Source organism: Durio zibethinus, chromosome 13 (genome assembly GCF_047325235.1).
Source record: "Durio zibethinus cultivar Kanyao isolate XHJ-2024 chromosome 13, ASM4732523v1, whole genome shotgun sequence".
Classification (NCBI taxonomy): domain Eukaryota; kingdom Viridiplantae; phylum Streptophyta; class Magnoliopsida; order Malvales; family Malvaceae; genus Durio; species Durio zibethinus.
In genome coordinates, this window is record NC_143174.1 from 3,471,718 (window position 1) to 3,484,765 (window position 13,048).

At 31.8% G+C, this 13,048-nt stretch overlaps 1 pseudogene; it reads right to left on the minus strand.

Moving 5' to 3' along the window:
- Window positions 1-4,216: 4,216 nt before the first annotated feature.
- Window positions 4,217-5,792, minus strand: LOC111304386 (E3 ubiquitin-protein ligase PUB23 pseudogene; annotated as a pseudogene).
- Window positions 5,793-13,048: the final 7,256 nt, after the last annotated feature.

Sequence of the window (13,048 nt, forward strand, 5' to 3'; positions counted from 1 at the left end):
TATCGATCGAGCATAATAGCTAGTTATCAAAATTTAGTTGTGATTTTTTTGGTACTAAAAAATTTTGGTAAAGGGAGATTTTCTCAACAAAAATTGCAAGATTCAAAGAGTATTTACTTTAAATATACAGATCTTCCATTAAAGAAAACTATTAACAGCAAAAATTAAACTTAACCAATCATCATTCGCAATTAATTGTGATCTTTAAATGTTTATACAAAGTTACTTTGCCTATTTCATATCAAGTTTCTTATTCAACTTTTTATGTTTTTTTCCTCTTTCTTTCCTTTATATATTTTTATATATAGAAAGGAGTTTTTCTCAATTAAAAAAAATTAATAAATGTAAAATGTAGGTTAGCACATTGGATTTAGCTATAAACGGATAATCATTTTCTTATCTCATATAATAAATGCTTTATTAGTAATTCAAGAGCAAGTTCGAAAATCATTAAATTTAAAGTTCAAATCTTATCTTACATGAATTTAATTCAATTTAATTATACGTTGATGCATTGATTAATTTATGTTAAATTCATCATATAAAATGTAATACTTAAATTAATAATAAATAATAATAAATATTGTAAATTCTACATTACTTATTTATGTAGAGATTATGCACCTATCACTATAAGTGCCAAATAAGTGCCGACCATATGAGATACAAAAAATGGGACACTGAAAAAGCCCCATGGAAAGCACACGGAGGGAATAAAAGTTGCTTGGTAGGACACCTCAATGTTAGGGAAATTTCCGCAATCAATGGTTATCTGCTTGGCAGCTGGAAAAATACAAATCACAGTTACTTTATTGAGGAACCAAAAGGAAAACAAATAAAACGTGCTTTCTATATCAACTTTAAATGCATGCAAAGATACAAAGGAGTACAATATGGGTGTTCAACACATGAGGCATGCTTTTCATTTCCTTGTAACTTTTTCGGTATGAAATTTATTAGTAATTTGCTTAAAGTTATTTTTATTAAATTACATTGAACAAAATACATTTAAGGCTCCTTTAACAACATGCCAGGAGAAATTTTTGTCATATTACAATTATGTTTTAGGGATGAATAGTTTAGGAGAATAAATTTATATCAATGTAAAATTAAAAAATTTTATAATTTTCTTAATTATTAATTTTTATAAATGCAAAGGATGAAAAAAAATAAATAAATAACTTAGTTTAATCTCATTTTTTTATTTATTAAGATAATAATTATAAAAAAATTTTAATTTTATACCTATATAAATTAATATTTTCTCATAAAAATTAACACTATCACGATAATTAACAATACCATCAATCTACAATTAAATGACCAAATTTATTTGAAAATATATTTTGGTTGGAAAATAGATTGATGCATCCAAATTTAGCTTGCATTACTATATTATATTAATAAATAGCCAAAGCAAAGTTCTTTTTATTTTTAAAAATTGCCAACTGTCCTTATGTTTGTACTAACTACGGTCCTCTCTCGTTGGGTTTCTTTTATTAAAAAAAACCTTAGACTGATTTGAATTATTGATTACAACTGTTGTTTACACTAATATGATCAATCAATTAACTATAAAAATGAATAAAAATCTGAATCCAACAAAAGGGAATCTTAATTTTCTCCTAATCTTCCAATTTAAACATGGAATGAACCTGCTTTTATCCGTATCGTGTTTGAACATGCTTGGCTGTTCTTGATTTGACCGTCAATCAAATCTATTTTATGCTTCACAGTTCACAGATTTATGTTTTAAACAGTTTTCGTTGAATCATGTAGATACAGATTAGCCGACCTGTCCCAAATGTTGGGTTGCAATTTTCCCATTCAAGTCAAACTAAAATCATTGACCATTAGCTTTCATCACTTTTCCCCTTCCACCTTTAAATTATAATATATAATTTTATGGAACCAAATTAAAAAAAAAAAGTGCATAAATAATTTATAGGTGACAGACAATTAAGAATGTTAGGATCTGGGACAGGTTCGTTGTTTCAGGTTTTGAATATATTGATTAAATTTAGATATAATATATATATTTATTTAATGAAGAAAAAATGTGTATATATAAAAAAAAATAAAATTACAAACACAAGGAAATGAGTTAATTTTTTTTTATTCAAAAAATATAGGAGAGATTATCCAATTTTTAAAATTAATTCGGATAAATCATCAATTTAATTGAAATTTAAAGATTCATTAAAATTTTATTTGTGAATTTTTTTAAAATTTATAAATCGTAAAGAAAGACAGTCAGAAAATTTGAAGTTGAATGCATTGGCACCCCATATTCGTTTTGTATCACTTCTGTTATTCCTCGTTGGCGACTTTTTTTTTTTTTTTCTTGTGAAGATTCATGTATATCTTATTTCAAAGTTTTTGCTTTCGCACTTTTGTAACGAATTTAATTCACCTGCTGACCGTTGAAGCTGAAGGGCTGTGAGTCGCACATAGGCTAAAGCTTACCAAGCCCGAAACGTTTGACTATAGATTTGGGGCCTATCTCCAACTTAGAATGGACGACTTACAACCCCAGACCCAAGGCCTACTCCATTGCCGACCTACACTCTTGAGACCTTGACCTCGCCGCCCTTGAGCTTAAACACTTTTAAGCATGCAATTGTGATGGCTCGTCGTTGAATTTTGTTTTTATTTGCAATTGCTTGGGATTGGTTTTTTAATGTTTGAAATTAAAATTTTAATGTTCAATCAATAAATGGTATAGTTGTTGATTTTATTATTAATTTTTTATTTTTATGTAATTTGTACTATACGATTTAAGTAATAATAATTGATTCCGTTAAGTCAAAAACATTATTAAGTTAATCAAATCAATATTATTTACAATTTAATTAACAACATAACTATATTAACCCAATTAAGGGTCCCTAGTTAACAACATAATTAGGTGAAAATAAAATTTTCATATTTTGATTGGACCATATAAGAGTTCAATTCAATGTCTTGAGTACCTTATTTTAAAAACTTTTGGTGGCTAAACCATACTTTATCAAGCAAAGAAAAAAATTAAGATGATTAAACTCTTACAATGCCTTTGAAATCAATGTGTTTAGTCAATTCTAAGATAGCCAATAGTTTGAACTTAAAATAAAATAAAGTAGGATGTTAAACTTTAAGTTTCAATAAATTAAGATCAAATTTTGATAATTTTAAATAAAAAATGAAAAAAATATAGGAAGAATTGATGTGACCGGACATAATTTCTTAACAAAACCAAAAGAGTCAACAATATTAAATAAATTCGATTTGACTTGAATTATTTAAAGGTCCAAACCTGATAAATCTTATGTTATCAAAACAAATTCGAACCTGAAAAACTAGACCTATTTAGCATTGAAAATTGAAACCCAATTTTATCCGACCCAAACTGAGTTCAACCAGGGCCCTGGAGACACGGAGATCAGATCAACACTAGATTTGTTCATTAAAATAATTACATCTCTAATTGTTAGTTGGAACGGTCCAAAACGAATCAACCATAACACAGTGATCCCACAATAAACTCTGGATTATAAAATATTTTTTATGATAATAATCCTTAAAATATATAACTTTGTCTTGATCTGAATGGCTTAAACTCTAGCGGGTCATATAGGGGGAAGAAACCAAATCATCATCTTTTCTAGTTATAGTAAAACGATGACTGTTATATATCTATATCTCTTTGGAGCTAATTAGATATGGTTGAGTCTTGCTTGCATAAATACTTTTTTTTGTGCTATAGATTTAAACTTGTGTTGCAATATGGAAGCTGCAAACATGTACTAAATGGTCTCTTCACACAATATGAAAGTTTTTAAGAACATAAGATTGATGTAAATATAACAGAAAATTGTAAATGTATATATGTATGATAAACTTTCAGCTATAATTTCTTAAATATTGGCATATATGATACAAAAGCCTTGACTTCGGCTTGTAAATAGGAAATTTGAATGTTCAAACATTTTTTCAGATCTCGGTATTAACTAGTGAAATGCAATTTGGAAATAAGAAAAAAAAAAGTTTTTTTGGTACCTAAAAATGTTGCATTGTATAGCTAAAACTCATTGAATCTTGTCACCAAAAGATACAAGAGAAAAAAGTAGTCATATTGAGAATCTTCACATTCAAAATTATTGGCTCCAAATATGGGATTGACTTGAACTCAATCCAAATATCCATTTACCTGTAAAATTCATAGTGCATAAACAATTTATCCAAAGGCAATACATACGCTGTGTTTAATTTGACTTCGATTATCTATGTCTTTCCAAATACATTATCATTATGTTTCTCTTACAAAAAGAACAAACAAATGTCGATAAGGCATATGCAATAAGGAACAAAATTCTCATGGAAAGTGTCTCTTTATAGACAAATTTTGATGCCTATTGAATTTGTATAATTCAAATTTAGTTGCATGGAGATCTGCTTTCCAAGAAGATGGATAAGAAGATCACCAAAAAAAAAAAAAAGGAAAGATCACCAATCTCAAGAAGATGGATAAGAAGACAACAAATAAGAAGGAATACAAGAATGGTTCCTCCAAACCCTAGAGTGCAATTTTAGGATCTCCTTTGCTTTCTCCTTGGTCTTGTGACTGCTATCAAGTTGAAGCACCAAGCATAGCTTGGCCGCCACACCCACTTGCAGCATTTCCTGAAGAACCCTAGATGTTGCTGAAAACCTGCAAATTGAGGATAGAATCCTCACTGCCCTGTCACTTGCCAGATGGGAAACCCTGAATATTTTCTTCGAGACAATCGCTAGCCCCGCTCCATGCTTCAAAACCTCTGCTCTCCCTTCGGCACAACCACAGAGTTGATCCAACAGAATCAAAGCAAGTTCGGAAGCTCTCTTGTCAGAGGTTTCGAGAAGAAGCTCGATCAAGACAAAGACCGCACCACCTTCAACGGCCTTGATCCTGTTTCTTCCCCAAGGACAAAGCTCCACAAGGAGTTTCAATGCTGCCTTGGAGGCCTGCACCGAGATCCGATCACGCAAAGTACATACGATTTCAGCAAAGAATTCAGGTGTAATAGTGATCAATTGGTTTGGATCTGCCACTTCAAAAATATTCTTCAATAGCATCGTGGCGTATGCTCGAGATTGATAGTTATCATTTTTCAGGATTTGCACTAAAGACTCTACAAATTCCTGATCATTCCTAATAATACTCTTTAGACAGCTTTCAGAGATCTTGATATGATAAAGAATACTCAATGCTTCATCGCTAGCTTTTATAAATTCTGACCCTTCATTGCTCTCCACTTCAAGTAACAACGTAGATTCATAATTACTCTTGATAATTGATACCAGGAATTCAACTACACCAGCGGCTTCCAGGCAGCTTCTGTTTCTGTCACCTTCAAGTGTGATTGATCTGAGCCTTTTAAGGCATTTGAGTTGCATCTCAGGGAACTTTTTCGCATCTTTAAGGAGCTTGGCGATCTGAGTTTTGTCGATTGGAGGCTTAGGTGTTGGGATTCTTTCGATTCCATGGGAAGCATTAAGCGTGCACCATGCTTGGATCAAGCGACGAAGAGTGTGATTTGGGGTTAGATCTGAATCGTGCAACACTTTCTTCGTAACCGGGCAGGCCTTTTTCTTGCATGAAAAAAACCATTTCTCTATACTATCTCGATCGTATGTTATTCCAGTTGAGATTGTAACAGGATCTCTCATGAGTTGAAGGGAAATTGGACAAAGAAAATGATGAGGAATCTCAATTTCATCCATTATTTTTGAAGCTACTAAATCTAACAAATTAATCAGGCAAACAAAGCCTGGTTACTTAAAATAAAAAAGAAAACCAACGAACTGCAGGCAAAAATAAAAAAAAACTAGCTTTAATGCAACTATGGAAGATACGATGATGCTAAATAAAAGGAGAACAAAAAAGCTGAGAATGGAATGAATTGAATGAAATGTAACCTCAAACCTGTCTAAAAGCTGACACTCGCTAAATTGGCTGGTGGGTGAGAGGGTGGATACGCTTTTATGTGTAGAGCGGAGAGGAGAAAATGCTAAAGCTGTTCAACATCAACGAACAAAAAGTCAACACACGCAAAATTAGTGGGAGAGAGAGGGGAATTAATTAGGACCATTTCCAAGGTTTTGGAAGGAGAAAAGCTCAAAAAAATTCTATTACTTCCTGCCTCTGGCATCCAATAAAAAACTTAAAAGACTTATGGTTTGAGGCATGAAACGGAACGAAAGGGGCTAGGCAGGCAGGGGCTTTTTGGGACAGGCGTTGGCGTTGCGATGGCCGCTAGCAAACCCTTATTGGGACTTTGACTTTCCCTCTTTTATTACTATTTTATTTATATAAACAAAGGGCAAGTTGTATGCCTGGCGCCGACAACTCCTCGTGGGTTCATGGGTTTCTTTGTACTTCAATTTGTAGTTTAATACTCAACAATTGAATTGAAAAGGATTGATTGGATACATCGCTCTCTTTTTATTGGTTAAAACTAGGGTGACCCATCGTTGCTGACGTTTGACTAATTAAGCATAATACCATTACAAATTTAGAACCTTTACATCTATTGGCTAAGCTTTCCTCTCGTTGGAAATTGAACTATATAGTGAAAAGGAGTTTTGTAAAGATTATTTGATTATTACATTTTAAATTTTGGATATATTTTATTTAATTACCAATGCAAAAATGATGGTACAACCCAAAGCAATTAAAATTTCCACATGCAATAGCAAGATCTAGATCTAGATTAGATTAAAAAAAATTATCAAAAAGTCTCTTTCCTTTCATGATAAAAGGTCTATGATCGTTAGCATAAATTAAGCAATATTTTATATACATCTATATATAAATTAAAGTCTGACATTATTGATTCTTGCGTATGTATAATTACATGAAAATGTGTAGTTATCAATCACAGCTCTCTCTCCTTTTACATTTAATCATTTAACTTATCTATATGTTTTTTATCCACTCAAAAAATAAAAGCTTGAATATAATTCATAAAATAAAAAAAATAATTTTTTTGGTTATATATTAAATTGAACATTACACTAAAATGTAGATGCCAATATATAGAAGCAACCTCCATTAATTTCAATATATATGTAATGGGAATTGAACATTATCCTGAGTGCATGAATGACCAAAAGCAACAATATTGTCTAAGTTCAAAGCAAAAGGGGATGGTCTTGACTTCATAAATGTATTGTTGGTGAAATAAGATTAAGATGAATATGAAGTTCAATTCAACTGGTTTGTGTTATCATTTTTTTAAAAAATGACATTTAGTAAATTTGATATTTAAATTTTAATTTTTTTAATTTTTTTTTTTAATTTTCACATTGCGATCCCTTTGTAAAAAAAAAAAAAAAAAAAAAAAGAAAAAAACTAATAGCGTTGATATATAGCCGAAACAAGAAATTTTTCAGAGGAAAAATGAAGCCAGGGCCAGCACAAATTGCGCATATTGCGCGAGGGCAGACGGCTCGGGGGGTGCCCATAAATGAGTGTAGGCAACTGCGCATTGGGGTTTGGGAGATGAGGAAATTAAGGAACCTGATCGATCAGCGTGAGCCTATCCAGCTAGCTGTATATCTTGGGATCGAAGAATGAGACAATAGTTTATCAGGCTATATTACAAAGATAAAGGGGAATGAATCCTTCTTAATCATCCAAAATTTTCAAACTCTCAAGGTTTCAAGCTAAAGTAAACAAAATTGGGTTGACCATTTTTATGTTTTATGTTAAAAATTTATATATCAATGTACTGTTAAACAATTGAAATTAAGCACAAACGTTTTTTTGGTAGGTTTCAACTTTGAAGCTTTCAACAGCTTCTTAGTTTGACTCATACCTAAAATTTCTATTTAAAGTCTTATTATGTCCATCCCAACCTCTTTCTTGAATTGGATTGAAAGTTTCTATTATGGCGTACTGAATGCTCCAAACCATTAGCAAAAGCCTCTATTATCATCGAAAGTGGACCACCACTCAGTCTCCGTTAAAGCTTTTACAAAGCAAACTAACACCAATTTTTGTTATCTACATTCAACCATCACAGCAAATGTCACTAATTGCAGTCGTTGCATTCTTCAATGAAACAACATTTCTCCAACAATAAGTCATGTCCTGATCCGCCATACCACTGGCTCCAGATTCGGCTTGGGCCAGTTTGTAGGCCATGGCTCTTCTAGACCCAATTCATCTACTCTAGCTAGGTGGATAGGTAGACAGAAAGCAACGGGCCCCTTCAAGGCCTATTTTCAAACTCAGTTACATGGCTTGAAGATTGGAATGCTAAATTAGAGGGCTCAGTGACCTCGGATGAACATGGGTTAGTAAAGTAGGGTTAGCAGTTCCGGTTTGATTTTTTTTATTTAAAATTATTAAGAATTTAATTCTTATTATTAAAATTAATAAATCATATGACTGTTTGATTTTGTATTCAAGCACACAGAAACGTATCCTAATGCTAGCTAATAAGTTTATTTGTGATCAGTTTTAAAATTTATAGCTAAATCACACATCAATCGGACATAAAAGGGATCTATCGCATCAAAGTTTTCAAAACTTAATTAAACCTATCATTTTAAAATGTCCTTTTATTTTGAAAAAATTTAAATGAAGGAATCTCCAAAGGGAACAAATTCTACCAAGCATACTTAAAAATGCAAGCCACAATCCCAACACAATAAAAGACCTAGTGGTGTCTTGTAACGAATCGTAACTTGTACGAACTAAAGGACTTCGACGGCAGGTGGACAAGATCCAACCACATCACCTCCATGCTCGGCTGCTTTTCCCCACCATACACCTCCCTCCTGCTCCCATCCTATCCTCCCCCAAAACTCTGGCCATGTCTTTTGCTTCAATGTTCAATGTCTAGGATTCCATGATAAATATATAAACCAGCTAAAATATTTATGGAAAAAAAAAAAAACTACATTTTGATCATCAAATGCCGTTTTCTTTTTGGATAACGTTGTCTTTCAGGCTATGCCTTAGGGATCATTGGACAGATTTGTCAAGATATGAAAAAGACATGTGGTCCGAAGCAGCATATAGCTGTATATTAAGTAATGATTTTGCTTTCTCTTGTGTTCAATCACAAACAGAATACTTTTTCTAATGAAGGATGCTGGACAAAATGCATTTCAGATATTAACCCAATTCTATTCGGTCGGCTTTTTTAACTACCGCTAAAATTAATTTTTATTGGGAAATTTATTTCATTATTATGATACTAATTTTTATGGTTCACAATTTGTGAAAATGTTGAATGGAATGTTATATCTTATGCGATTTAAAAAAAAAAAAGATTCTTTGTCAAATGTTAAGGCTTTTCTCTCGTGCAAATTACGCTTTCAAATTACTATACAAAGTTCGTCATTGTGTGGTCTTGAAACTTTTGGTTTCTATTCTCCTTGTTTTCTCTTGATTTTTGGCTTTTTTTTTTTCAATTTACGAGAAAAACATGCAACATTAAGGGAAAAACTTCCCATCACTTCCAAATAAAATGAAAAAAAAAAAAAAAATTGTTCACTGAAGCTTTGAAAGTGAATTACACACGTCATTTAGCTTGTGATTCGATAGCTAATCTTGATAAATTCCTCAATTTATGATCGCGGAACACTACATAATGAATTATTAGAGGGATAATTTAAAAAAAGTATATTAGTAATTTATTATGAAATCATAGTTTATTTTTCATGGAAAGTACAGTTAATTAATTCCTTTAATCAAACATATAAAATGTAATATCCTTATAACCGATTAGGATAAGGGTAAATGATTCCATCGATTAGGCTCATGATGAAATTGAAAAGATCGAAAAGTGTAATTGAAGAACCTAAAATTGACACATGTAACCAAAACACAAAAATAAAAATAAAAGATTTAGAGTAGCTTGGGTTAGGAATAAAACAAGACAAGATTCTGCTAGGCTGGCCACCAATTAACATAGTGGTCATTACTGGTGGTTCATTCCCATGATTAAAAAAGGCAAACCTATAGCCACCGCTGGTCTCACCGTCAAGCAACGGGTGGGAGTGGACTAAAGACTAAAGAGCAAAGATGGCTCAATCACAGAAAGAAAAGTGGGTTAAAGGGCATTGACCACGACAAAAATCGAAAACCCCTGGCTCAAGCCAACCAAAACTAAGACAAACCCTATGTTACGTGTCCCCATAGAAATTCAGAAACGCGGCAGTTTCTAATTCGCAGAATTTGGCTTCCCCACATTATTGCAAAAGTAAAAAGCCATGCATGCAAAAGGCAAAGTTAAATGAAAAAAAAAGAATTGTTCTAAACATATTCTGGCAAATTTTTTTTATTTCCTTCTGATTTTCTTTGTTTCTGTGCCACCAGATTGGATGATCCAATAGGCAATCAGTGTAATAATGGGGAAGAAGATCTTATCTCTTTCTGATCAGAATATTGTTATATATAATAATTAGAATGGAGTGGCTCTGTCCCTTTGCATTTTTCTCATTCATGTTTAAAAGGGTCTTTGTTATCAAAAGCCTGCATGAAATCTCAAAAGCAATAACGTTTGTCGGAGAGGGATATCTTCCTTTTCTTATTTTCCCCACTGCCTTTTCCATGCACCATCTATTTCCCCCTTGATTTTTTTCATGATTCTTTTTTCTAATTGAAGTTTTATCGGAAACGAGAGGTGCTGCTTATGCTGACATCATTCCAATAATAGTATGGAAACTGTCATGTTTGATTTTCCTCTAATTTGGGATAAATATGAATTCGTGTACAATATTTTAGGGGAATCTCCTCTCTCCCTAGCTTGTTGACTCGACTAGACTTGAAAGTATGAAGCACTTTGCCATGCATTTTTTTGTCAATTAACTATGAATTTATACCTAGTTTTGTATTTATCAATAAATATCGCAACTTGTCATGTCACCTAGGTATGTGTTTGACATCAAATTGAAATAAACAAAAACAAATTGGAAAGTAAATTAAATCGAAAGTTTTTTATCCTTTAAAAACAACTTTTTATTCAAATAAATTTGCACAAGTAATAGGAAATATAACTCTCATTAGACAAAAAATAAATAAATAAAGAAAAAGGAAATGGTTCAACGACCATAATGTTTTTTTTTTCAAGGTGAATTTTCCCATTTTTAACATCAATGGAGGTGGAGGTCATTGATCCATGCTTTGTAAAGCAAAGATGAACGTCCGTAGCAGCATGTGTTCGGGCCTAGGCGCTCCTCATTAAAGTGGCTCCTACCTCCTTTGACCAACAGTTTTTAAGTTGGGACACTACTTCAGTTTTTGATCTATTTTTTCTAGACTTTGCATTAAGGGTTTACTTTCTTTCTTTTTCCCCATTTTGTTCACGACTTTCTGACCAAATCTGCGAAGCCTTTTCTCTAGTAGGGCACGAAGATTTTCATCCATGGCCAATTGGTTGGGTACTTGATCAAGAAACTGCCTTGTAAACACATAATCCTAATCACTAGGAATAATTGAGATGGGATTTACATTTTGGGGTCCATCTCAAAGGAAACTTAACCATTAAGCACAGGAACATATAGAATATTGGAATTAATATTTATAGTTAGATTAATATGTACACATTATGAGATTGTAAATCATGAAATTTATTTGTGGAATGATTTTTTTTTATATGCTAATGCTAAATGAATTGAAAAAATATACAATTCAAAACTAGAATAGACCGAACACATTAATAATAATGATAATAAAGTGTATTAGATAATATTGAATATAGTTTTTAAGAATTTTCTTTGAAATAAAGAAATGCATATAGGCATATATATATCCTTTAATTTGAGATGAAAATGAATGTAGTTGCATGCATGCTTGTGGATTTTTTTTTTTTTAACCATTTGTAAGTGTAGCAAACCTTATGATTTTTTTTTACTTTGGTCTCTTTTCTTGCTAGCTATTGCTAGCTTTGTAACTTTATGGTTGCTTTAACAAATTTTGGTTTAGAAAAACAAAATGTAAGCAACAGACAAAGAGATAAAAATCTTGGGAAGATATTTTCATATGATCAATGACAAATTAAGGGTTAGAAAATCTTTGTTTTCTTTCGGCAAAATAATCAATTTCCTGGTCAATTTAGGGTATAAAGCTGAAAAAAAAAAGGGGGGTGGAGAAGAAACATGCATCATGCAATCTGACCCCTCCCCTTTTCTTTATCATGTGCACAACGTACATTTGGAAAGAAAGGCGCATTCACTGATTCAACTTTCGAAAAGGATGAAAGAGCTAATGTCAAGAGTTCCCCTTCTCTAATTGTATATTTTAATTTCTCTGTATATCCAACTTCCTCACCATTGTGCATTAAACACATTGCTAAAGAAAAAGATATTAGATCAAATATCTTCCTCATTTGGCATTTTTTGGACTCAAAAGCTTGAATGCTGTAATATTTTGGCGTTAACTTCTTAAATTAATACATTTTTTACATGTGATATTACGCAATACAAAATTATTTTCTTTTATTTTATAAATATCGTTTCCTTTATTTCAAGAAAAAAGCAACAAAAATTCTCACCGAAATAACTAATAAAAATATTAAACGCGGTTTCACGCCAGCTAGGAAATAACATTATGGAACATGTTAATTTGACAATGACACGACTTGCAAGAATATTTCAAGTAAAGGGAAAGCATTTGGAATAATAGGGAAAATTCATTCTAATTTTGATAAAACGAATAAGAATGTTAAACTTTAGCACTTTTTTAGAAGTTGAAATTGGAAAAAATAAGAATAAAAAGTCCCTTTACTATTATAGAAAAGCCTAGCAGCTTGTTAATTAATTGGGTTATCTCCTGAGAGAAACACGTCTTTAATCCTTATTTTGGTGGGCAAAGGGGATATGTTACTTTTAAAAAACCCTTCCGTTATAAACCATAAAATACAGGTTTTTTTAGCCTTCTCTCTTTTTTTTTTTTACCTTAAAATACCCCGTTAGAAATCATCAAAGTTATTGTAGCATTTGAAAACGGGAGTAACTAAGGTGCATGGGACGAAGCAACCGCAAAGATTCCAACGGAAAGATGTCACATACTCTT